General features: G+C 40.6%; 1 protein-coding gene across 2 annotated transcripts in view; it reads right to left on the reverse strand.

Annotated features, from left to right (window-relative positions):
• Nucleotides 1-26,745, reverse strand: part of GLDC (glycine decarboxylase) — a 1,044,727-nt gene that overhangs the window by 942,914 nt on the left and 75,068 nt on the right. Inside the window, exon 1 of one of the 2 annotated variants that reach the window (XM_044061078.1) lies at nucleotides 13,358-13,374. The exons of the other annotated variant lie outside the window; for it this stretch is intronic. The gene's annotated coding sequence lies outside the window, so the exon portion shown is untranslated. Of the gene's footprint in view, nucleotides 1-13,357; nucleotides 13,375-26,745 lie in introns of those variants that run through there. 2 annotated transcript variants of the gene reach the window in all.

The following is a 26,745-nucleotide window of genomic DNA, read 5'->3' on the forward strand; positions in this document are numbered from 1 at the left end:
TCAGGAACACTGATAGGGACAGTCGCGAAAGGAATCGCGACCGCCCGGATTTTGTGGGCCTCCCCTGCCTCTAGGGCAATGTCTACCATTATTTCCTCCTCCCCTGCCACTGAAGGAGGAATCACCTTGTGTGTCCTGGAAAGGTCTCTGTGACTTCTTGAACCACATTTTGCCGCTCTTCTGACCTTTAGGGTAAGGTCTAGAAGGAACGGTAAAACGGACTCCCATGGCAGAGAGAGTCTTTCCTTCCTGCTCACACCTGGTGAGGGTATCTTTCACCTTGGGTCCAAAAAGAGAGGATCCGTCTACGGGAACACTGGTGAATGTAGACTTGAAAGGCACAGCAAAGCTGCATAGATGCATCCAGGAATGTCTCCTTAATGAGACTCCTGAACCCACCCCCCTACTCACACCACCAGCTGCACATGAGATCATCCGCATGGAGGAGTTAACAATAGATGCGAGGGTAGCCAACTAAGCCGACACTGTAGATGGGACTGCTTCAGTCGAGGTACCCTGAAGAGTATCTCCTAACTCCTTTAGGAGATCTCTCTGAAGTCTCGTAAAATGTGATAGATAGTTCAGCGATCAGAGTGTAAAAGCCACTGAAGAGAAGATACGCTTCCCGTACCTATCCATCATTCGGGATTCCTTATTAGGTGGATGGATAGAAGTAGTCTCTGCTAGCTCCTTCTTAGTGGCTGCCAACACCACCATGGCATCAACAGGTAAACCCTTAGATAAAAACTCTTTGTCTTTAGGGGCGGAGAGAAATTTATTCGGTCTCCTGGGGACCGGTTCCATGGCATCGGGAGTCTGCCATGCTTTCTGACTCACGAGATCTAGTAATTCATCAAATGGAGGAGACACCCATGAAGCTGAGGGTTGAGACCCAAAAGCCTTCAGGTACACTGACTCCTCATCAGAAGGGGTAATGGTGGGTCAGCCGCCTCTATGCCTGAGGCTCTCCAAAATGTCTGCAAAGGAGACATCTTCAGAGGACGACTTAAGGGTCCCCTCCGACTCATCGAGGTCAGTGTCAGATGTGAAAGACTCATCATGGGAGTCTACATGCTTCCTCTTACATGAGTTCTTCCGAGGGGGCTCCTCAGTGAGGTCTTCTGGGGAGGTCTCGGAAGATCGGGGACCACCCAAACGGGGGTCCTGAGGCTGTGAGTCTCTACCCTCCCGGGGGAGAGAGGATGCTGAGACCGTAGTTGGCGCTTGAGGGAGTATAGCATCAGTACTCCTACGTGGTACGGATGAACTATCCAACATGCTTCTCATCTTCAAGAAATCTGGCTCCAAAAGACGCCCCGGCTCCGCAAGAATGATGTAGGGTCCGAGCTCACTCAGGCCAACGCATCAAGAGGAAGACTCGGCATCGAAGAGGTTCAGTTCCAAGTGTCCCCCTCGGGCCCGACCGAAAAGCTTCGGACCCTAGACACTTCGGACGGCGCCGACAGTGTTGGAGTGGGGATCGGCTTCGAGACAACCACCCGGGGTGCTGGAGCCGAGGACACCACTGTACTGACGGCATCGGCTCCAAAGGCCCAGTCTAGGTTGGAGGAGGAAAAAGAGCAGGGTCGGTAACAGGAGTCAGCTCCGAGACAGCAGTGGTTGGAGCCAATAAAAATTTTGGAAAGGCCGACGACTTAAGGAGTCTGAGCATCACTCTCTCGATGTCTTCTTCAGAAAAGCTCCTGCAGGATCTGGAGTACAGTGTTGGAGACCTAGCTCTCTGTAATATAGGTGATTTTAAAGTAGGGGAGACTGGTGGAATGTCTGTAGACCGGCTCTGAAGAGGACTGCTAGTGATCGGCACCGAAGCACTGGATGCCGATAATGCAATGTCAGTGTCCAGAATCTTGATCGGTTCCGAGGACAGTGGAGCCGAAGAGACAGAGGCCATCTCCAATTTAGGTAACTTCTGTGAAGGTTCAGAAACAGAAGTTGAGGCTGGAGAAGGCCTTTTGGAGGTCTTGCCCTTATCTTTACTGGAAGATTGCGACCTAGCAGAGGAGGGCGAACTGGCTAGGTCCTCCTCAAAAAAAGGTTTTAACAAGCCTTTTAGAATCAACATATTCTTCCACTCCTGGAGCACTCTAGGACTAAAGGAATGACAAAAGAGACGAGTCTCTTGAAGATGTATGGCCCCTAAACAGTACATACAGACGCTATGTCCATCAGTGATGGACATTTTTTGAGAGCATTTAGTACACCTTTTAAATCCTGACTGTTTATGCTCTTTATGTTCTTTAGACATAATGGCAGTCTCAATATAGGCGACTGAAGAGAAAAAACAACACACTCACTCAACAAGAGAGGAACTAGATCCTCTAACTTAAACAGATCTAGCCCTACTTCTCACAACAAACAACCAAGGGAAGTTTTACTAGGTTCTCTAACTTAAACGAACCTAGTGTAAAGGAAAAGGGAACAGACAAATACCTCTAGGTAAAATGGTTTAATCAAAAGCACACACTCACGGGAACACACACAAAAAAGGCCAACAGGCCCAAAATTTTATAGTAGAAAAAGTCAAATCCAGTAAAAGTCAAGTCCGGTTAAATTGACACAATCGGTTATCACAATAAGACTAACAGCAATAAGAAAAGCACTTCACAAGTTAAACAAGCAGAATAATAAAGAACTAAATGGCTTAGCCATGGCCAACCAAAGGAAGCTTCCGACTGAAGATGCGGCAAACGAGATCTGGGGAATGTGCACATGCATCATGGGATATCTATTAGCCACGAGCCAATCAGATGTTTTCAGGCTTTCTAAGTGGCCGAGCAGAGGATCGGCTCCGAACCCATATGTAATAATGGAGGCGAGATAGGACTACATAACATCTAAAGTTACAGCTGCCAGATCAGGTTAATAGTATATAAAAATTTAAAAGATTGAGGAACTTTATACACTGCCCTTTTAGAGGCAGCTGTCTGACTGTCAAGAAAATTGCAAACAGTAACATACACATCCTCCAAGGTAGACAAAACTGGAGGAATGGCTGCAGGTTCTGGAAATTCCTTCTGTAACAGCTCATAGTATTTAGTTAGAAACTGGGATACCTCAGAATTTTCCCACTGAAGTGAAATCAGTGGCACATTCTAGAAATAGGCTCACACAAAAAGAATCCCCTAACAGGGACAGTCAGAAACAGCTCCCCTTTGACACCGAGACAGAAATCTAAGAAAACCCTGCATCTGTCCATTCATGTTCCTGTCCAAATCCATAAGAATCTCTTCAAGAAAGGAGGTACCCCTGTTTTTTTTTCAATAACTCTTTACAAAAAGGATCAATATCCTGAATTAAACCTTGAACCAGACCCAGTAAACTACTCGCATCTAAGAAAATTTGGATTGTAGATACACTTAGTTTTTGTGTTTTCTGTCAAGTAAAATGGGAACAAGCAGCAGCTTCTGCAGGGATGGGCACAACATCCTGACAAACCAGGAAAACCTTCCCTCTCCCCCCTCCCAGGACCAACAATGGTATCTCTCCCTTGCCCACTGAGGGGACCCAAACAGCTGCAAAGGACTTGGCTATCCCCCAGTCCATAGTGGCTGTAGTTGTACACTAGAGGGATCTGGGGTGAAAGATGAGTGGTCTGAAGTACAACTAATGGTCACAGCAGAGTCATCCACCTGTGGCTGAGGCATACTGCAAGCTTGCTCTGACAGCAATTTTTTTTTGTGACTGAAAGGACAGACCACGGTACTAACAGATTGCCCCATGGCCAAGCCAAAAACAGTGCCTCTTTTCCTGGGGAAAATAAGCGGCAAATACTGGTACAATAGTCATTTAAAGTAGCATTTTCAAAGAAACACAGTAAAACACTTTTAAAAATACTTTGCTAGCCCCACAAAATAAAAAAAGCAAATTTCTCCATAGAAAAATGGTTTTCAGTTACTTTAAACTTTTAAAATAACAGAAAGAAAAGAATGTTCCTTTTTAAAAGTACAGTACAGTCTTATGACGGTCTGTTGAAACACTCCTACCTTTAAAATAACATTTCTAGAACAGGAAAACATCAATAAACAAAATTACATGTTTTTTTTTTTTCATAAATGAAATTATCTACCAACAAAGGAACAGCACAAGTTAGTTGATCCTTAAAAGCCTCAGAGGAGTGTAGTCTTTAGTGGCAGTAAAGCTCTGAAGGGCTTGGCACCCAAACTGGTCTTTTAGTCAGCTCATTCAGCTTGGCAGTTTTGGTACGCCCTGAAGGTTTGGAAGCTGGCCAGCTGCTATATCCTTGGCAAGATATAACCCATATAGCTACAGCTACTGCAGCAGTGATCAATACATCAATATGATGAGCAATCATCTCTCCCTCTCTCATGCTTTGCATCATACACACACACACACACACACACACACACACACACACACACACACACAAAGGAAGGGGGGGGGGGGAAGATATCATGACCAATTCCGCAACAAACCCTTTCTTGTCAAGTGATCCCAAGTGATCCCTGTGAATTCTCTTCAGCAAAACATCTGGACAGCGTCTATAAACCTGAAACACTATCCTGCAAGACAACACTATAGTCAAAAACCACAGCACTGAATCTTACGTTCCCTTCTAACTCCTTTTAATCTGAAGACGCATTACAAGCAAGACATAGTAACAAGAGTTGTACTTAAGACTTATTGCTGCCTTCCTCCTCACTCTCCTAGGAAGTGAGATGATTACCACTGAGAATGTACAGGAAGACAGGTAATATACTTTGAAAGTGACTCTGTCACAGCACAGGCTCGATAAATCTCCTTTACACCAAATGAGAACACACCCGGGAACTTAGAAATGTTCTGCAAAATTCACAACTGAACTTCTGAGAATTTAATTTTTAAAGTTCTCAAGTAAAGAGCAAATGCATGTAAAATTCAGATATCCAGTTAAGTACCCCTCGGCTTAGTTATTCTTCCCATTTCTTTACCCACAGGATAAACTGCTAACAGCTTTCTCTCATGCTCACTCTTTTCACTCCCTCTCTCTGTTTATCTAGATAAGAAAGCTGGTCTTGAGACCTTTTTCAGATATGGCCTGGACCATAGGCACACGAAGTTATACAATGCATTTGGTAAGGACTTTATAAACGATTGATAACATAATTGTACAGGTAGTAAAGTTGGCAGATAAAATGAATACAATTTTATACAGGTAATTGTTCTGTGTAAATTTGTTTTTCCATTAAGACCAATATGGATAATATTTGCAAGATACATACCACAATATAACAATTTCAAACTTAGAACAGGAAAGAAAAAATATAAAACATACACACAATTGCATTATGATGAAGAAAACAAACAAAGAAATCAGTTAGCCTTTAACTGAATTTCAAAAATTAAAATGATACTGTAACCCGAGACAGAACTATTACTATCTACATTATTTGTCCAGTTTCTTGAAGAAACTGTATATATAAAGGATTTTTGTCTCCCTTCTTCATCTCCATTTCTCCTTGTAGCAATTTAAATCCTATAAAATCCATACTAGTATTCTACATACAGAGCATTCTGATAGAAATCTTTTTCTTCTTTTCTAGGTAAGTGAACGGTCCTTCCTGACACCCTTTTTTGCCATGGCTTAGACCACAAAGTTTTACAGTACAACTAGAAAGAAAATTATTACAATGATTTAACTACCACAAGGCTTTCGTTAGCTATGTCCAAAACCTTTAAGGTGGTACACAACAGTGCACAGAACTGATTGTTAATGGAGCCACTTACACAGAGCTGGAAGATATAGCAAATCTGCTGGCTGATAAATTCATCTCTAAATTTAACCCTCCCTTGCTACCCCCAAAATATTAAACATACCCTCACAACTATCCCTAGGGGGCAGGTCTAAAACACACTCTCAATGACTAAGAGCACTGCACTGTCGGGCCCTGATAACGTCCCAGGATGCTTCCTAAATAGTCTGAAGCAAGACCTATCGGACCTCTGGAATAACTAATGTTAGTCTCTAGACAGGTTTTGTGCCACGTGAATGGAGGACTGCAACGGTCATTCCTCTACACAATGGCGATCCATCAAATGGACACTGGGAAACTACAGGACCACAAGTCTGCCTACTCTAGTATGCAAAGCCATGTAAAGATAGGACAAATGACGCAGCCAACCTTCAGACACTGGAACCAACCCAGTTTAGCTTTGTCAAAGGCAAATCATACCAACTCAACCTGTAGGAGTTTCTTGAAAATGTCACAAAGGCAATGGATGAATTAAAAATGGTGCATACTAACCACCTTGACCTGGGTAAAGCATTTGATACAAACTCACAAAATTAGACATGAACCCCTATATTATGCACTGGATAGCCAGCTGGCTCACTCTCAGCTGGGACCCCAGGAAGTTAGGATAGGGGAGATAACCTCCACAGAGAGGCCGGTCACTAGCAAAGCCCCTCAGGGCTCTATGCTGGGTTCACTCGTTTTTGACATTTAATTATCAGAAGTAAAAGCCAATGTCAAAGGCTCTGCCTGACCAAGTCTGCAGAGGACCCCCCCCCCCCCAATGCCAATCTCCTACAGGAAGGACTAACACATACAAATGACTGGTGCCAAAGCCAGAGCTTAAAACTCAATGCCAAGAAATGCGCAATAGTACCCTTTGGGAAGTCAGCCACCCTAGGAAACTCCTACTTAGATAACACACTTTTAAGAGTGGACTGAGTAGTCAAGGATTTCTGAATGTATGTGGTTAGTAACCTACCTTTTGATCAACATGTGTCAAAGGTAAGGAAATCATCCTGTGCTACTCAACTTCTAAGCAAGGCATGGGCATCTAGGTCCAAGGAAGTCATCATTCCTCTGTATTCAGCTCTCATCAGACCCATAACACTCCCTTTGATATGTACCTTATCAGGCATATGCAGCAAATGGAAAGTCCTCAGTGTCTCCTCACAAAAATACAGAGTGTAAACATGTACTATGCAAACTGCCTCAAAGCCCTATCTCTATACTTGGTTTTCTACAGTTAGTTGAGAGGCTCTCTGTGCCTGGCATACAAAGCATCCTTGGATCCCACTCTCTTGGACATTGTGCATATCTGCTACAATTCCTAAATGCTTTGAAGAATGACAGAAAACTGAAGCTTTACAAGACATCCGTTGAGTAATATTTTACTTATTTTACAGATCTAAAGAATCTTGGCTGTAGCGGTTGCGTCCACACACACCACACTTATGATATGCTAACTCAGAAGCTGCTTAACAAGGGAGACAGTCATAATTATGAAGAAATATCAAACCAAGAAAGAAAGAGAAAGAAAAAAATCCCTATTGCAATCAACCCCAAAAAAGAAAAGTGCTCTTCCACAATATTACCTGGGAAAACACACTTTCAGAACTGTATGCAACTTCAAAAATAAAGCTGAGAGACTGTGTTCACAACTTGGAAAAGTGACAGTTACCTATTTCGTCAACAGCCATGCTCCAGTTCAACTCAGATTACTAACCAGGTTACTGCTGCAGAAAATTCAAAATCTATTACCATTCAAAGAAACAGAATAACCCATACTAAGTAAATAGTGCGAGGGCAACAATGAAAGCTCTTTTGCGGATATTATGAAAGCTCTTTAGGGGACATTTAAGTCCAAAAGTGTGTTTCAACCAAGGCAGACACCTTTGGCATGGACTATGTATGCACTCCTTCTCCATCAGGAACCAAAGAGCCCAAAACTTCACCATTTGTGGCCAAAGGACAATGAAAATGTGTTAGGTCTTTCTACCCAGAGTTTTGATAGCAGATGGAAAACAAAAGATGGGGAAAATCCTTTGTCTTTCAACCTATTACAGAACAGACAAGTCATTCACTGGCAGTTTTTTCTTGCTCTGTTGCAAAGAATGGTGAGCACAACTCTCTCTCTTGGGACAAAGCCAATATACTAGGTGCTCCACTGACATACTGTCCTCAGTTCAAGAAGGTTTATGTGGTAGCTCCTTTCCTTGGTCTCCCACTTGTCCAATGTGGGAAAGGATATCAAGTAGGCTCCCAGCCTTCCAGTGAAGCCTCTATTGTCGGAAACCCAGCAAATATGGAAAGAATAAAAATCCAGTACAATAAGAGGGCATAATCCACAATTCCAAGGTTTAGTAAAATGTTTTTTGTACAGTTCCAGGATGGTATGATGGCTCTGCATCTAATGATACCAGTCTACCGAAACACCCTCATGTGTAAGTAGGTGAATGGCTCAGTAAATTTAGAGGCTGTCATCAAGCCTCAGACACACACAAGGATTTGAGCATCAAGCCACTTCTGCTACCACAATGTGGACACCAAAGTTATGATTTCCTGACCCCTCTGAGTAGGGATGGCTGTCAATGGAGAGGGTATCAAGCACCACACCAACAAACATGTCTGGTATAAAGACAAAGCATTTCTTCCACCTTACCGCAAATCTCAGGGCTTGCGAATATGGAATGATCTACCTGCAGATGTTACTAGTTAATGCAAGGATCAGTAGGAGCCTGTTCTACTTGGTCTTAAGTATCAAGGCCAGGACCTTGATAAACAATTTGGTCAAGGAAGACATAGCAAAATAACAGCACTTGTGACAAAAGGGTGCTGGCCTAGAGTAAAAAACAAACAAATCTTCTGAAAACTCTTTTGCCATAAGGCATCCATCATTTCAAGTAACACAACTCAAGTCCTCTACGCACATGGCAAGACCTCCACAGAGAATCAATCTACAATATTATGAAACACATGACCTTCCTGAATAGCATAATCCCCCTCCAGAAACTACAAAACTAAGATGAAAATTTTATACTCTACCCCCTACCCAAAAGGTTTGAGGGAGGGACACAAAAAACTTACAGTACATGTACATAACATGTTCTCAAGCTGTCAACACAGACTCTGTAGTGATCCCAACAGATTTGCTGCTATTAACTCTACTTCAGGTCACATATATTATAATGCAGAAAAAGGGGGAATACTGACCTATAGATTTTCAATGACCTCAAAAAAAACACAAATTTGCAACAGCTGGCTACCAAATACTAAACTCAAACAATTCCCTTTGTAAACAATAGTATAGCCTGGATTAGCAATTGGCTTGCTCTTTCATCATGTATTCAACACACCCTTCAAAACAATGGCACCATCAAAACAAGATTCCAAGACTTCCTGGTTTCTCAATATTCTCTAATACAGTACTGATTTCTGAGACTTTCTCCCTACAAAGTTTCCCTTAACAATGTTCACCTTAATATGCACAGAAGACTTCCTCATTCTAGCCAAAGGCAATAACTACACCATTACAAATCCACCCAAAGTCCAATTTCATTAGATATGACACTGGGTTCACAAACACTTCCAAAAACAGGCATGCTGCTTGGTACTGTATCTCAAGAATTACCAAAAATAAAATTCACAGGAAAAACTATGGTACAATCTCTACCTCCAAGTACAGATCCAAAGCTGCCTTGAAATATGGTTAGCCCCCCCATTTAAACATCATTGATTCCAAAACTGACAGATTAACAAAAAGGCCATTCAGTGTACTCATCTCAAGTTAGAGTTAGGCTTTTCTCTACAACAGAGTAACCCTATCAACAAAAGTAGATGTATGTCCTTACCACGTCAGTCTGCACAGTTTACCATGTCAAGAGCAAAATGGCTGCTTTTCCCTACCTATTCTATAGGGCTGCACACAACTACTGCAGCCTCTGCCAACTAGCAGTTTGTTCCTCCTCGTCTTCTCAGAAGGATGCACTCATCACTATTGGATACAAGCCCTTCTGCTTGATTTAAGTGGGAAAAGCATAAATAAAATTGCCCCAGCTAACAAGAAATCTTGCACCACATCTGTATTGTGAAACTATCCAGTCTTCAGAACTAACTTAATAAAATCAACGTGTTCAACTGCTATTGCTTCACTAACTGATTCTCATCTCAACCTGGTTTTCATCAAAAAGCTCTTATCTTAATGTATTGTCCACTTGGAAGATAGCCTACAACTAAATTGCCACTACAGTCTTTACCCCCTTACTGATGTTGTATTTACGTGTTTTAATTTAAAATGCCGCATTTAAAAATTATGCTCATTTGTTTTTGAATAGTGATGTTTTAAAGCTGCCACTTACATCCATTTCTTAACAATACACATGTGTCAACTGTATATTGCAGGGTTCTCCAAGCTCATGACTGCTCATTTCCAATTGTGGAGTGGTAGTCAGGACTACTAGGAGGCAGTCACTGTACAGGGCTCTGTAGAAGACTTGGCAGGGGGACCTAGGAGGTCCAAGATGACTGGATGTCAGATCCTTCTATCCCCAGTCTTTGACAGGGTCTCCTCAAAGTACTCATCTGGTCAAAAAGAGAAGGAAATTGGGGGTAGGTCCAAAAGTTTCCCATGGTGGTCCATGCCTGTACTTTTCTGCTAATCTTAAATGATGCTTTAAATCAGGCCAAAGAGGACTTCCCCTGGAAGAAGCATAAACTCTTCCCAGAGGAGATGAGCATGAAATATGCTGTCCATTGTAAACACATCAGATGCAGCTAACCTTTCCACAGCAATCCACTGAAGAAAAAGATTTTGTAAGGGTGTGCTGAACACACTACTTGATCCCAGAATCAGAGAGCTCCACCATCTTCTCCAAAGCCTTATCCATAATCTAAGGACTAAAGCAGGAGAAGACCGCTTACCCACCACCCTTCCGAAACCTTGGGCTTGCTCCTTAAATGGTAAAAAAGTGGAACACAAAAACAAAACACAGCAGTCTCTGGGATCACAGAGAAATCTACTCTTGTGCATTATGTTAAAACACCATTCCACTCTTTTACTGTACAAAGGGAGTGATTTTCTGAAGAGCAAGAAAGCCATAACCCAGCAGTTTTCAGGCTACAGGAATTGCATCCCCAAGAACAGGTTCCATGCATTCCCAGTTCCCTGATGCAGCGATGCAGTTTACGGCACTAAGTGGCAAATTTACCAGTATCAAAAAAAAATACTTAGCCTCTTCAAGAAGCTAGGAAGATCCCAACACACTATTGTCATAACAGAACATGTTTTGTATGTATTTTCCCGAAATAATTAAAACTTCTGTACTAACACTGAAGGGTACTTAATCACTTAATGTCCTCACTTTAGACAGTAAATGCAGAGTTTATCAATGTCCATACTTTAAATAAAATCATATTATAAATATGACTGACTTTCAGACATTTCATCTCCACAGGCATGCAGTCCACAGAACTGCTGAGGAGCCTACCCCAATTTCCTCAAAGCACTGTCTGGTTAAGTGATTTGTTCAAGGCCACACAGAAGATAAAATGAAAGCTGAGAAAAATCAAACCCTGTTCCACAGGAAGCAACTCATTGACAGCTTATATTCTTAATCCTCTGCAATGCCAGACTTGTATTCCACACATCCCTCTAAGCTACATTAATTATTCAGATTTCCAGGATTATCATTTCTGTAGAACAGCAGGGACGTAGAGTCTTTGACAATCCAACCATGAACTGAGATTGGTAGTAGTATGTTTCAACGAAATTTGTTGGGTGGTGCATTTTTAAACTCCATATCAGATTTTTAATATGCTAAATCTGAAATGCTACACTGTGAACTACGACAATGAACAGCTCTGTCCCTATAACCACTGCTCTCCATGCAAAGCCACCTCCTGGGCAAGGACTGACATTTTAAATCATGAGGCCCAATCACTGAAAAAACAGGCTGAAGCTATGGGTAATGCAAAAAATTGCTCAGGCTCCAAGACCGAATTTAATATGGAAAATGTAGTCCAACTCACAAATTTTTCATGTGTATAACTCCCCCACCCACAAGTATGTGACTAATAGTGCTAGCTATTTTTCAGACCCAGGAGGCTAAAATACCAAATAAAACACTGATCTGTATAGCTTGCAGTAATAAACACTTTTACTGCTTATGTTCATGAGATACTATTACAGGTTCACAGGCAAGTATTAGATTAGCTGCCCTTGCAGGCCATTTTAAGCCTAGTCAGTTTTCCCTTTAGTGGTTGAATTAATCTATCCAGTTTGGCATTAAATCAACCATTGGCTGAGTAATGTCGTATTACCCCTAGTGAAAATCCGGGATCACTACAAATCTTCTAAACATGAAACACAAGTTGGAAAAAATGCAAGACAAAATGAGCAACCAGTCTGCCGCTGCTTTTGATTAGCTACAGGGTACATAAAGAAACCAGGCACAATGACTGACCCACTATACTCACAGTGGCAAACTAATGTCTACTGCTCTCAACTTTTTGTCAGTTTAGCAGTTTCATCCCAAACTTAACTCTAGCCTTTCCTTCATGAATACAGCTAGATTAATTTTCAAGTCCAGGTCAAACTGTATGATTTTCCCCAAACTCCTGCTATGCAAAACAATGTTCAGCACCACAAGACAATAATTTCAATATCTGTTTGAAAGAGACACATATTGCCATATGTGCGTGGGACCTGTTCCTGTTTGAAAAGAGAACCCACAGAAGACTATGTTGGGAATTAGAATAATAGAAAAATATGCATTTTTATGGGGGGGGGGGTGTAGAGTAAAATGTTAGTAATGTTCAGAATTTTGATTAAAAAATGTATCCTTCAGGCAACCTCAACATCACTTTCACATCTGGCACCAATCCAAACATATCCTGCAACTATTACAAGAGAAGCTCCAGCTACAACCTAGATGAAAACTACATCAATGCAAGATCTAGCTAGGTAAGATGCAAGCATGTTTTGCTACCCAGTCTCCCATTGGGAGAAGGTGTGTCCAGTTCAAAGCAGTAGTGATACAAAGTAAAGACAGGGTGATGCAGAAAGGCAACATAAGTAGACATGTACAAATGTGCAACAAACAGCAAATTTGTACTTAGTACACATGGGCATGGGTTCTACCTGCCCAGGCTGCAACACAAGTTAGGGAAGATGCAGCCTCCAGAGCTGACCTGTGTAGCTCTCAAATCTGGGGACATCTCATTTTCAGTTGCCCACTCATCCAAAAGTAGCTCCTAGTCTAGGGTGAAAGCTGGATCCTTAGCTAGGCAAGACAGAGAGAGGAGTCAGATGGTTAGCCAATAATCAGATTCAAGTGGAAAAAATAAAACATTTCAGCTACTATACTTTGACATAGTGTCACAAAATGAAAAGGCTGATGCTCTTGGACTAACAATGAAAACCAATTAAGTTATCAGTCTTTACAACTGCCTATATACAAGGTTGTACTAGCTTTGAATAGACTGTAGCACCTCAGCAAAGACAATTGTTCCCATAGAGTAAAATGCCTAATGAACATATATCAAATATACATGACAAATGGAGAACATTATCGTCAATGTATTAATAAAAATGCAATACCACCTCTTACCATGAAAACGTTAGCAGCTGCATGAAGAACACTTTGTATCTTCTTGTAACTATGATGCAATGCAGTTAAATATTTACAAAACTGCATTCTAAAGTAAATTTGCTGAAACCATTTACAAATGGTAGAATTAATGCTAAGCGTCCACAAAGCAGCTTTGTGTTCCAGATACTGACTTACTGTCTTACACCAATGATGATTTATTTGCAGCTGTACAATCATTAAAACAGTAAATTCAATTGTGAAATGTTTGACAAAATATTTTATTCTTTGGCTTCAGTCTATGCATACTCAAAAATCTAAATATTAAATCATTAACATTCTCCTGGATAATGTTTGCCTGTTCTGCCTAAAGACGACACAAGGCAAGGAATGTTACCAACTGTAACATTATAAGCTGTACAACACAAGTAAGAATATATGAAAACGAGCATTTTAAATTTCTACCTGCCAAGGTTGCTGTTAACAAATCTGAACATAATTAATTTCAATATGTTGGACCTGATCATGACAGCTTTCGATAAAAATTAAAATTATTACCACCACTGTCTTGGTTTATGCAAAAAATAAATAGTTCCACATCAAGCTATGCCTGCTTCACAGCCTGATCACTACTGACCGAATATGCTAGCATCTGTAGATGAAAGTTACAACACCTAAATTTGTAAGTTATAAACCAATGGATGTCAAATACTCTGATTATGACTGGCTTCTTCACACATTTCACCCTAAAGGGTTATCTGTAATATCAAGAAATGTACACGATCTTGTTTTTGTCGCTGAACTTCTCCCCGATACAATACAGACAGCACAATGCAACATTTTAAAATATTTGTATTAACTTGCTTAATAGAGTACAGGTGACTGTTATGGCTTAACATAAAATACTTAAATATAACCGATTACAGATTGCAAATGTTATGCTGTGTAACTTAACGTTGTCACTGGCCTTTGTGCCCGAATCATGGCTGAAAAGGATCCTAGGATTAGTCTGCCCTCCTAGTTATTAGGATAAAAAAAACTGAATGTGTGGCAGGGCAACGCAGACTTTGGCTGGTGAGGTTCAGTACCAAAAATGCAACAGTTTTGTCTGGGTTTTAATGACCAAAACCAAAGGGTAAAAAGATGACAGACAAACCACTTAATAAAAAAGTAAAAGAAATGCCCTGCCAAGCTAAACTATTCTCTGTGTAATTCCTTAAACCTCCTGTAATGGAGGCCCACTGGACATGTGCAAATGACCCCTTAAGGAAATGCCAGTGTTTCAGCTAAATGACTTCTGAATACCCATAACATTTTTACATATTAAAGTCTTTACTGGTGCATTCAGGTCAAGGATATATCTAAGCATTAAATGCACAGAAGATCTTGTGCATAAAGTACCACTTGAACAACACCCAATTCTATTTTCATAAGTATTTTTAAATCTAGAAAGCTGAAAATTACCACTTTGTAGGTTCATAGGTGTATACTAAGCCTTTATAAGCCTAGCTATGCAATTCAAATGCATCCCACAAGTTACTGTTTCTTCGCAGTTATTTTAATTGGTGTATGTTAGGGCATGACTTAATGGCTGCATCTGTCCAGAGATGCAGGTGTCAGTCCAGGGGTGAATTTCCAGTTTTCCATCCACTGCTGCAGGTTGCAGTTGAATAGGGTTAGGGAAGGGCTCTGCTTCACATGGATAGGAAACCTATTCCAGAGAATGGGGATTCTCTAAGATGTGTACCTGTCCCTCCAACATGTCCTATTTATGGCGCAAGTACAGTTAAATCCTCTAGGCAATCTGCATAGGGCATTGTGTTTGCGCTTTGTGTTTTTGTGAGGAACCTCTGCGGACATTCCAGTTGTTGCATGTGCCTGGTGAGGTGCATACAAGAAGGGGCAATATACTCAATGGTGGGTCTGCTGACGGCCGAGTAGGATGGCACGATGACTTCCCTGGACCTAGATGCCATACCCTTATGTATAAGTTGAGTGACATAGAATGATTTTCCTACATACTTGGACACATGCTAGTCAAAAGCCAGGTTACCATCTACATGAATCCCCATATCTCTTTTAGGGGTGTTTTATGAAAAAGGTAGTTTCCCTTGATATCTACCTCCCCAAAAAGTACTATTAAGCTTTTCTTGGCATAGGGTTTTAAGCCTTGGCTTTGGTACCATTTATCTGTCACATCCTTCTGTAAGATGTTAGCATCTTGGGGGGGGGGGAGCAGAGCTCTATGACTGCTAATATCATTTGCAAACTTGGTAAGCCAGATGTCCTGGACATTGGCCTTGATGTCTGAAAAATGGAAGCCAAAGAGGAGCAGGCCCAGCACGGAGCTTGAGAGACTCCACTCGTGACAGGATTGGAGATACCACCTCCACAGAGGCCTAACTTCAGAGTCCTGTCTGCGAGTCAGCTGGCTATCCAACAAGTTATCTAGAGGCTTATACATTGCCCAAGTTAGGTATTGCATCAAATGCAATAGCTGTCAAGGTAAGCAATATGCACAGTCTTGCCCCCATACACTGCCATGGTGGCCTTCTCAAAGAAATTCAACAGGTTTAGTAGGCATGGCGTGCCTTTGATGAAACAAAACTGGGTAGGGTCCAGTGTTTGAAGGTTTCTATGCCATCGTATCATTTCCATGGCTGCATATGAGACTAGTTACACCAATGAATCTGTAGTTCCCAAGATCTGATGGTCCACCCTTGTGCAAAGGGATGACCGATGCAGTTTTCTATCCAGGTGGCATGAAGTCTACATGGATGCCATTGTTGAACAGTGATACCAGAGGCACTAGCAGGTCATATTTCAGGCTATTTAGGAGGTATCATGAGATATTATCAGGGGCTATCAAAGTTGTACTCTTGGTCTTTGAGAGCATACCTAAGACCTGCTCACTACTGATATTTGGAGGGAATATGCTGGATGGTACTTCCTGAAACCCCCGGCCAACCCCAGGAAGTACCATCCAGCATATTCCCTCCAACTATCAGTAGTGAGCAGGTCTTGGGTATGCTCTCAAAGACCAAGAATACAACTTTGATAGCCCCTGATAATATCCCATGATACCTCCTAAATAGTCTGAAATATGACCTGTTAGGGCCTCTGGTATCACTGTTCAACAATGGCATCCATGTAGACTTCATGCCACCTGGATAGAAAACTGCACCGGTCATCCCTTTGCACAAGGGTGGACCATCAGATCTTGGGAACTACAGATTCATTAGTCTAACTAGTCTCATATGCAGCCATTTACCAAAAGTTTGCCACACTGTGTGCTGCACTTAAGGTTTTGGACCATAGCCCTGTAGTTGTCCTTTGCCTGGGATGCTATCTTTACCTCAAAATTTCTTTGTTGGAATTTATTAATTCTTTCAAATGTTCTATCCAGTTTGATGAGAGAAAGTTTTTCTCTTGATGGTCTAATCCGTGTGAGATTTTATTTTATTTTTTTTTTGATGTTGTACTTCCTGATTTTAGCTATGACTTTTTTCCTTTTGTTGTACAACCAGTTTAATTTTGCACTGTACCAGGATGGTTTGTTTTCTGAGTTTTGGGCTTACTTCTGGTAGGCACCGTAGCCTCTTTGCAGTCACTGGCATTGTTATACAGAGCTTCTGCGAGTAATTATGCATATGCTGCTGTGTTACTTGGGTTTGGAGGGGCCTGAAATTTTGACAGGTTTTTATTCAATAAAAAAGTCGTTTGCCTTGTAGTTTCCAGTGTTGCAGTGTTTGTTGGGGTTACAGAATTCCTTCTTTCTCTGAAGGACACTGCTTTGTGGTCTGACCTTACCAGAGAGGGCACCCCACTGAGGGTTGGGGGTGCAGGATTCTCCCATATTTGTGAGTATCATATCCAGTAAGTCTGTACCTGTAGTAGGCATATGTAGTAAGTGGTACAGAGTGTGAGTTTACAATGTCTGCGAATCTCTGTACTTGCAAATCAGGGGTCTTGTAGGATTCCCAGTTTATACACGGATAATTTGTCTCCCATGAATATGGTATTTGGATGAATAACAAGTCTCTCCAATAGGTACAAGTATGAGCCAGGGGCTTCATAGGACAAACAATGACCTATAGCTTTGCTAGGATATGGTATGTGACTGTCTATGATAATCTGGACATTGAGGAACTTCAGTGCATCATTCCTACTAGAGCTTTGGTAGTTACTGACTGAAGAGTAAGACATCTCCATATTTAGTCTTGGTCTGTGCAGTTGCTGATCTAAATGTGTGGAAGGCACTGAAGCCTTACACTGCCAGGGTACTCTCTGCAGCTTTAAACCACATCTCTGTAACAGCACAGATGTCCACATTCACCAAGCTGAGAAGAAGTGTGGACCTTCTCGTTTATACTCCTGGCAATGAGCAGCAACACTTTTAGATTTCATTGGGTATATTTTGTATGTTGGAATGTTTGGCATTTCCTCAAAAAGGCTGTATTATGGAGGGCAATGTTTTTTGTCAATTTTCAAAAGCTTAGAAAGGACAGAAGCAGGCCATCATTGACAATGCAGCATGATTTTGCTAACCATGTCTTTCCATGCTGAAAAATTGAATATCCCTAGAATGACACCAAAAGCTAAGCCTACTGTTAATCATCTTCTGTTCATATTATCATCCTTGGTGAGGGTAGGATGTTGCTCAATGCTGGGCCCATACCAGTCTGGGACACAGTCTGACAGCTCCACCTACATGGACTATGAATGAATCACAATGGCACATGTGGTGCAGTGATTTTTGTGCATTTAAATGTTTCAAACATAAGTAGCATGCAAGCCACACTTGGGCCTAGGTGTGGTGGATGTAGCTTGTGGGTTTCTGAAAACTAGGCTGAGTGTTTGTATGCAAGAGTTTTGACTTTAGACACATTGTGTATATTATACCTCTCTCTCTCTCTCTCTCTATATATATATATATATATATATATATATATATATATATATATATATATTGCATACTGTATTTGTTTCTTTGAAGATTAAATGGGTGTTTGTGAACATTCAACAATTGATATTTTGTCTCAGTAAACCAATATCCACCAAACTGTCTGGGTAGAATCTGGGAAAGTGGACATGGAGTCCTTTATTGGTGAGCTACAAGGATACGGTGCATGAGGGGGGTTAATAGTGGGTTGACTAAAGGTGCATTCGGGGCTAGAGACTAGACTAGGTTGTATAATACTAAATGCAAGGAGCAGTGTTACTCAACACACAAAAGTAGTTGGTCTGCTCTCACTCAGTTACTGGTACAATTTCAGAGGTGATTTTATACAGAAAATTTGGTTTCTAGGTGTCTGCATCTATGCAAGGCATTACTAATCACTGTGCATCATGGGCAGCAGTGAGCAAATGCTCCAAATTTTATACAGCCACTTACAGGAAACTGGCTTCTAAGTCCTCTGGCCAATAAAACAACTTAGACTTGTACCTTTCTTATGCATTTCCAACTCGCACAGACCAGGCACCCACCTACTGCCACCAGATGGACTATCCTAGTCTTCTTAATATTAAGGCACAAAAAAGATTTCATGAGAGTATGGCCAATCTATACCCAAACAGAACAGGTTATTTCAAGAATAAAAAGAGAAACTGGATAGGCTTAAAAATGGTCTGCAAGGGTAACTAGTCCAGTACTTACCCTATGAACCTATAAGTGTGTAATGCTACCAGAAAACAACTTAAAACTATTTGGGCAAGATGATTCCAAGTATTGGGAACCCTTTAAAATGATTTAAAGTGCAAAATAAAAAAAAGCAAAAATATAGCTGATGTTCAAAATAATAAAATAAATTTGATATCTGCCAAGGACGGAGCAGGATTAATTCAGGACCTTATCAGAGTATGGCAAGGGTGCCAAGCAGATGGAAGTTGGGAAAATGAGCAGGAAACTGTAGTATACCGGTTTGCTGGGTGGGCACTTCTGCGCTGTGGATCTATGGAAAACAGTGGGTGAGAAAATTCTTAAATAGCTTACATAACGAACAATACCAATGAAAGGGGAAGGAAAGAAGGAAGGGACTTGGGAAGTCAAAATTACCATAAGGGACAGCGGCCGGGGGCCTATTCAAGCTGCAGGAAGCAGGCTATCTAGAGAAAGGACTTTAAAATTTACAATTTTACTGACTGTATATTTGAAAAAGAACTGATTGAACTGTTAGCATACGGTTACACCTTTGTTCCCAGCAGGTCTGGAGACGTTTCCACAGAGTTAATCAATTTGAAATGTTTCATTAGGAAGCTGAATCTGAAGTTATTTTTTAATGAAGAAATTAATGACTCAAGTAACTGTGCCCCTTTAAAACCTCCTAGTGTGTTTAACCCACCACTTCACCCCGCATTACTGGTATTCGAACAAGCATGTGAGATTGACTTGAGGCATTTATTTGCTAATAATCATAGAACTAAGTCTAAATTTGAATTTAACATCACTAGAGCTCAAACAGAAATGTTATGCAATCTTCGTAATAAATCTATAAGATTGCTTAAACCAGATAAAGGCGGAGGCCTCGTAGTATTTAATGATAGCACTTACAAAGATAAGATGCTTGATATTTTAGAATCAGAGGCATACACCGAAGCATCTTTGAATGAAGTGCACTGTACATACAATAGAATAAGGGGATATTACCGGGATTTGTTTCTTGAGAATAAAATCAATCAGGATACATATAATTTCATTGATAGAACATTACCAAAAATACCGGTAATGTTCGGCATCCCAAAAATACACAAAGATCTGTTGAAACCCCTATGAGAGCCTTAATAGATGGCAGGTCCTCCATTACCTACTTTGCAGCTAAATTGGTAGACAGAATGCTGTCCAAATACATGGAGCACTTCCCATTGATTTGCAAAGACTCTTGGGGATTTTTAGAGGCGGTTAGTAATCAGCCCTTCAACAGTGAGTTAAATTTTCTCACTGTTGATGTGGTTGATTTATACACCTCTATTCCCCATAATGAAGCACTCGAGTGGTTGTCTTTACTACTCTTAGAATTAGGGGCACCTAACAATGAAATAGACGTGATTATTGGAGTGCTCGATATTGTGTTGTCCTATAACTATTTTATCTTCGATCAAAAATTCTTCTTGCAAAAAAAAGGGGTTGCTATGGGCTCCCCTTGTGGAGCAGTAGTTGCCAACCTATTCATGTGTTATTGGGAAAATCACTTTCTCTTTGCTTCAAGTGATTTGTCTAGCCCTGTCAAATATTACACAAGATATCTGGATGATATCTTTATCTTATTTGAGGGTGATGAACTATCAGCTAATACTTTTGTTTCTAAAATTAACCTAACTACACAATTCTTGAAATTTACTTACACGTTTGCTACTTCAGAAATTGATTTCCTAGATGTAAAACTTGAAAAAGATTTACAGAAAGGGGTGTTTACCTCAAAAATATTTAGAAAACCAACGTACTGCAACTCGTTCCTGCACTTCTCCAGCCAACATCCACGCAGGCAGAAGAAGGCCATAGTCAAAGGCCAATTTGTAAGGGCAGCGAGAATGTGCAGTACGTTGGATTTTTTCTATGCCGAGTGTAGTTTTCTTACTGACATGTTCTTAAAACGAGATTACCCTTATTATTTTGTACAGGAGATACTTGATGAAGTAACTACAAAGAGAGAGATTGGTTTTTTTAGGGCTATATTGTCAAAAAACACAGTAGGGGTAGATCTATTAAATAACTCCCAACATGGAATGAGTATAGATAGTGAGAATGTGGGATTGGTGGAAGGAACAAGATTTGATCCGTCCCTAAGTTATATTACTACATTTAGCTTTGACTCCAGAGAAATTATCTCAGTTATCAAAAAGAATTGGGATTTTATTTTAGATAACCCCTTTTTGGTTAAAAAATTTGGTTCCTTTCCAAAGTTTGTATTTAAAAGGAACAAAAATTTAAAAGAATTATTGCAGAGTGACAACTACGGGATTAGGTTTAACAGGAGATTGGGGATGTACCCGTGTGGCTTTTGCAACAGATGTAATGTTGTAAGAGTTGGTAACACTTTCACAGTAAGGGAAAGGAAATATACTATAAAAATGCCCCTGAACTGCGAAAGTAAAGCAGTAGTTTATACTGCATTTTGTAACTGCTGTCCGTCTTTCTATATTGGAAAGACGGACCGCAGGTTACGTGATCGAATTTATGAGCATTTGTATGCCATAAGGACTAAAAACACCAATAATGCCCTTTCAAAGCATTTAGTGGATTTTCCTGGACACAGTTTTTCCTTTATGGCAATCGATCAAACTTTTCAATCCATTAGGGGGGGTCCTTTTCCACTATTGTTGGAACTGAAAGAATTGGAATGGCAATTTAGAACTGATGCCTTCCATTCCCCCGGTTTGAATGATAATTGCAACATTTTACCGGTTTTAAAACTTAGGAGTTATTATTCATGATTCCAACTCTTTTATGAATCATTACATTATTGTTTTGGGTTTTTACACTGTAAAATCATTTAGCAGATTTGTACATTGTTCATGCACATTGTGATAGGATTATTTAATACTGACTAATAGTATGTAATTTTGTATTAACAATAGTAATACTTGAAGCATGTTGAAATATTTTTATATTTATATTTTTATACAAAATAGAACGTGTTTCCTTTTAAGCTAATTGTTTTTTAGTGACATCACTTCCTTAGACTATTTTAACCTTGCTGGTTTATTAGATGTTATTTTATCTCTGAAGAAGCCAAGCTACTTTCAGCAAGGCGAAAACGCTTAATAATAAAAGTTGCGTTCAGCTGTTCTTATTGAATTTTGAGTACGGAGTATTTCTGGTGCTGGAGCAAGGTTCTGTGGCAATATTCTGTTGTTTTACCAGTTTGTTTTGTTTGCGTTTTACACCAGCTTTGTTCCCTTGACCATACTTCTAAAGTCCCCATGTTCTAGTGGTTAAGATTCCTGTTTTTTCCCCCAAGCAACCCGAGATCACATGCTGGTATGATAGTGGGACACACTTTTTAGATTAGTAGCCCAGCTGGCTCAGTTAGTAGAGCACGAGAGTCGCTCATGGGTTCAAGCCTCATGTTGAGCGAGTCCTTTTGACACTGGAGTTTGGCATAATGGTAAAGGTGTTTACCACAGAGACACAAGGTACATGATTTGATTCTCAGCTTTTTGAGGGAAATGGACTAGGCTTAAAATGACCTGCAAGGATATTTAGCCTAGTACTTACCAGAACGAACTGGCTCCCCATTTAAGCACCATGTTCAATAATAGCCTCGCATCAGGCTTTGTGCCCACTGAATGGGGCACAGCAACAGGTATCCCACTCCACAAAGGTGGCGCCACCACTGATCCCGGGAACTATCGACCTATTAGCCTGATGAGCCTGGTCTTCAAGGCCATGGAATGTATCATAATGGAACTCCTAAACAAAGACATTGGTAACCTCCAAACTCTAGATCCCACCCAGTTCGGGTTTGTGAAAGGCAGATCATGCCTCCTGAACCTGATCGACTTCTTTGAGGCACTCACCAAAGCCGTAGATGAGGGTAAGGTGGTTCACACAGCCTATATTGACCTAGCCAAGGCTTTTGACACCATCCCCCATTCTGGAATTATAGCTAAACTCACTAAACTAGGTATAAATCCCTACGTCACAAGATGGGTTGCCAACTGGCTCACTGACAGAACCCACACTGTAAAAGTTGCAGACTCCAAATCTGACCTCAAAGCAGTGACAAGTGGAGTACCACAGGGTTCTGTCCTGGGACCTCTCCTGTTTGGTATCTACTTCTCTGAAGTATAGGCTAACACAGAAGGCCTCTGGCTAACGAAGTTCTGAGACGACTGCAAACTAGGAGCCATAGTCGTCAAGTCCCCAAATGATGTGGACATCCTACAGAAGGGCCTCACTGAGACAGATGCCTGGTGTCAGAGCCATGACCTCAAGCTCAATGCCAAAAGTGCAGTGTCATCCCCTTTGATAAAAACTCTGTACCCATGAACTACCACATAGGCAGCAATCTACTTAACACCGAATGCGTGATAAGAGACCTTGGGACCCAGGTGGACAGTAGTCTCTCCTTTGATAGTCACATCGCCACAGTAGTCAGGAAGTCCTTTTACATGGCACACCATCATAAAAGGGTTCTCATCCAGGAAAAAAGAGGTCATTGTTCCCCTTTACTCATCACTCATTAGACCCATTATAGAGTACAATGCCCCTTTTGGAATGTACCCTCACAAGACATCTGCAGCAGCTGGAAAGGCCACAGAAGTACCTCACAAAGAGGATTACTGGCCTCAAACAAATCACTGACTGCCTCAAAAAACTCCAGCTTTACTCCGTAGCATATCGCCTACTCCGAGGTGATCTCTGCCTAACATATAAAACTATGTCAAACCCAGAGCTGTTGGACATGCTACACCTAAAGAAATCCCAATCCCTCTGAGCTACACACTCTAGGGACCTAAACCTTGTCACCACAATAAACAGGACACGCTGGAGGGATAGATTCCTGTCCCAGAGACTTCCTATACTCTGGAACAAGCTACCAATCTATGTCAAGCAAAGTTCTTCATTAGCACTCTTCAAGAAAAATCTTGATGAGTGGATGGGAAATAGGAAATACACCCCGGGGATCACTTCTGTGTCCCTGCTCGACAGTGGCACAGGAAAATAACTTTCTTGGGTGGCGTAAGCTATGGAACCTTGTTGGCTAGGCTTACGTAGGCCCTTGGGCCGATAGCCTAGTACCTACCTATGAACCTATGACATTGCCCCTTTTTAGTACCTATGATATGCCTACCTCTCAAACTCTTTTCTTTCTGTATTTCATTCTTTTCCATCAATTTTTTTTTACCTACATGTACTGTGTCACCTTTATATTGTTAGTACTATATCACACACTTTTTTTTTTTTTTTTTGAAAAAGCAAAATGTGACATTGCCTGTTAGGACTGGTGGTAACCTTTTGCTTCACCTGATACTTTCAAGTACATGGGAAATTTCTGCCCCTTGCATTCGCTTACCACCTCTTAATAGCTACCCGCCCCATGCAGTACAGTATTTTGTAATTGTATCTGGTCTGTATTAGAGGAACATTTCTTTTGTATATGTGTGTACACATGTAGGTGAGTTTACATCTCTGACTCACTGAATGTGAATTACTAGAATGTCATAGCCAACTGTTTTCTCACATTTCTTCTCTGTGCTCCGAGTGTGTCACATACTAGGTCTCCTCTATAAAAGGGTCACTGGCTTAACTGTCTGGTAACCAAGTTTGGTACATGTATTATGAATGGTCTAAGGTGAAAAGTTAATAATGAATGCCTAAACATTGACCAGTTTATGTATTATGACAATGTTTTCAGTTGGGGAAGACTTTAACTGACATTATTCTAGTAGGGTAAAAGCTCCTGCTTCTTCCTAAGAAAACTAAGTTTCCTTAAAAGTGCAGTTGCAGAATAAAAGCTAATTTCACTTGAATGTGTAGTGTAGTGCTGGGGTACAGATTCATCTGTGAGCACTCCTGCCGTCTTCAGAAATAGATTCAAAGGTGTACACTAGACTAATGACCACTAGGGCTCCAGTAAGCATAGTCGTGCAATCCAAATGTGACCCATATAATTTATACACCTGGTGATTCTCTGACTGCCTTTGTCCATCTGGGAGTTGGACCAGGGGTGAATTTCCAATTACCCAAATCAGGTTTGAACAAGCAAGAGGGTTATTGCCCAAGTTCTTTTGTAAGAAATTGTATTTGTCTCCCTTTCGATTTCATCTTTTCTTTGGCCCCTAGCTAAGATCACAGCTGTCTGAAGTAGATACTTTGTAGTTCTGCGTATCTCTCTGAGCTTCTTTCATCCCACTGGTGTTAATTTTTTGAGAAAGGCAGGATAAAAGCTGAACTGGTGGACAGCTTTCCACATTTTAAGTAAAACTGAACAGAAAATTCCATCCAGATCTACTTCTTTGAATTATTTGTCAACCTTGACGCTATCTTGTGTCATTGATATCACTGTTTTCGTGTGTGTTTCTACTGGGTCAATGTGTATCATTGCTAAACAACTGAAAAATCTTTGGCAGGGTATACACACTTTTTGAAAGTACCTTCAACCTGTTCAGTTTCTATTTCCTATGTGATACTTCTATTGCAATATACTTATCAAATATCTTTTAATATATTAATCAGCAAAAAGGGGGTTGCATTTTAGTCCATTAATAGTATTATAATCTATGTAGTGTCTACATATTTCTTCCTGCAGCTGTAAACAGTAGCTTCAAGTTAATGTAATTATCACTACAACAGCGTGAGTGGTAAGAGTACACATGAAAGGAATATGTTGAAAATTGTCATTTATGGCAGATATTCATTCTGGAACACACTATAAAATAAATGCAGATTTTTTTTTTCAGGACTAGTTCACCTTTAACATTATAGTGATATATCTTCCACTTTAAATAGTTGTCAAATGGAAGGGGATCTAGGATTCCTAAAATGCACACACACGTTTCAATGCACAGTAATACCATTAATACCGGAAATGTCAAAAGACTCCGGGGTTGTGCAATAAAAGCAGATCAGTTACTGACAAATAAGGAATGTGCTCGTTTTGTGTGCCTAGGTTTCATCATCCCAAACTATAATAGGGTACAAGGGCAGACAGATGTCGAAATGTGGTAAAAGTGCATAAAGGAATTAGACTGGTAGCGGTAGTCAGAGGTGCTGCAAATAAATGTATATAAATATATTCTGAACTAAACAGAATCCTGTCACCCTGAGAAATAAAAACTGGATAAAGTTATCCTGGACAACAAATATATAGTGCCATGTAAAGTCCATATTAAAATGATAACATGGCTGGCTTATCTGGGTGTATATTAATTCATGAAACAAAACATCAAACGGTCTTCCATCGGAAATGCCATTCACCGAACTCCCAGCTAATTATATATACCAACTCCCACATCACAGTACAGTGGGAAAAGGGAAGATTTCTTGATCCCTACCATAATGCAATCTCAGTTAGAACGGTTCGACGAACACCATTTCTGATGAAATGCCGTACTATGTTGTCATTCAATCACCTAACAGGGACCTGGCTTATCTTACTAGAAACCAATGTTACACTGGCTGTATCTTAGATGGGTAACCTAGATGTACTCCATTTGTATTTAGAATATTGGATGCAGATCTTAACTGTATGCTGTGGTATGAGGAAGAATACATCTTGTTTATTGATACTTCTCAAATAATGAACCACCATGCACAGTGAATGCACTGAGAGTGACCTGTATGAATAGAGGAACCTTCCAAACAGTTTCCTAGCTGGTTTGTAGTGCTATCATCATCATCATCATCACCATAGTCATGCCTTGCAAGCGCCACAGCAAATAAGTTGCCCTTGCTAGACATTTTCCCA

The sequence above is a fragment of the Protopterus annectens genome, chromosome 2.part0 (assembly GCF_019279795.1).
Source record: "Protopterus annectens isolate FY-2018-M chromosome 2.part0, PAN1.0, whole genome shotgun sequence".
Taxonomy (NCBI): Eukaryota; Metazoa; Chordata; order Ceratodontiformes; family Protopteridae; genus Protopterus; species Protopterus annectens.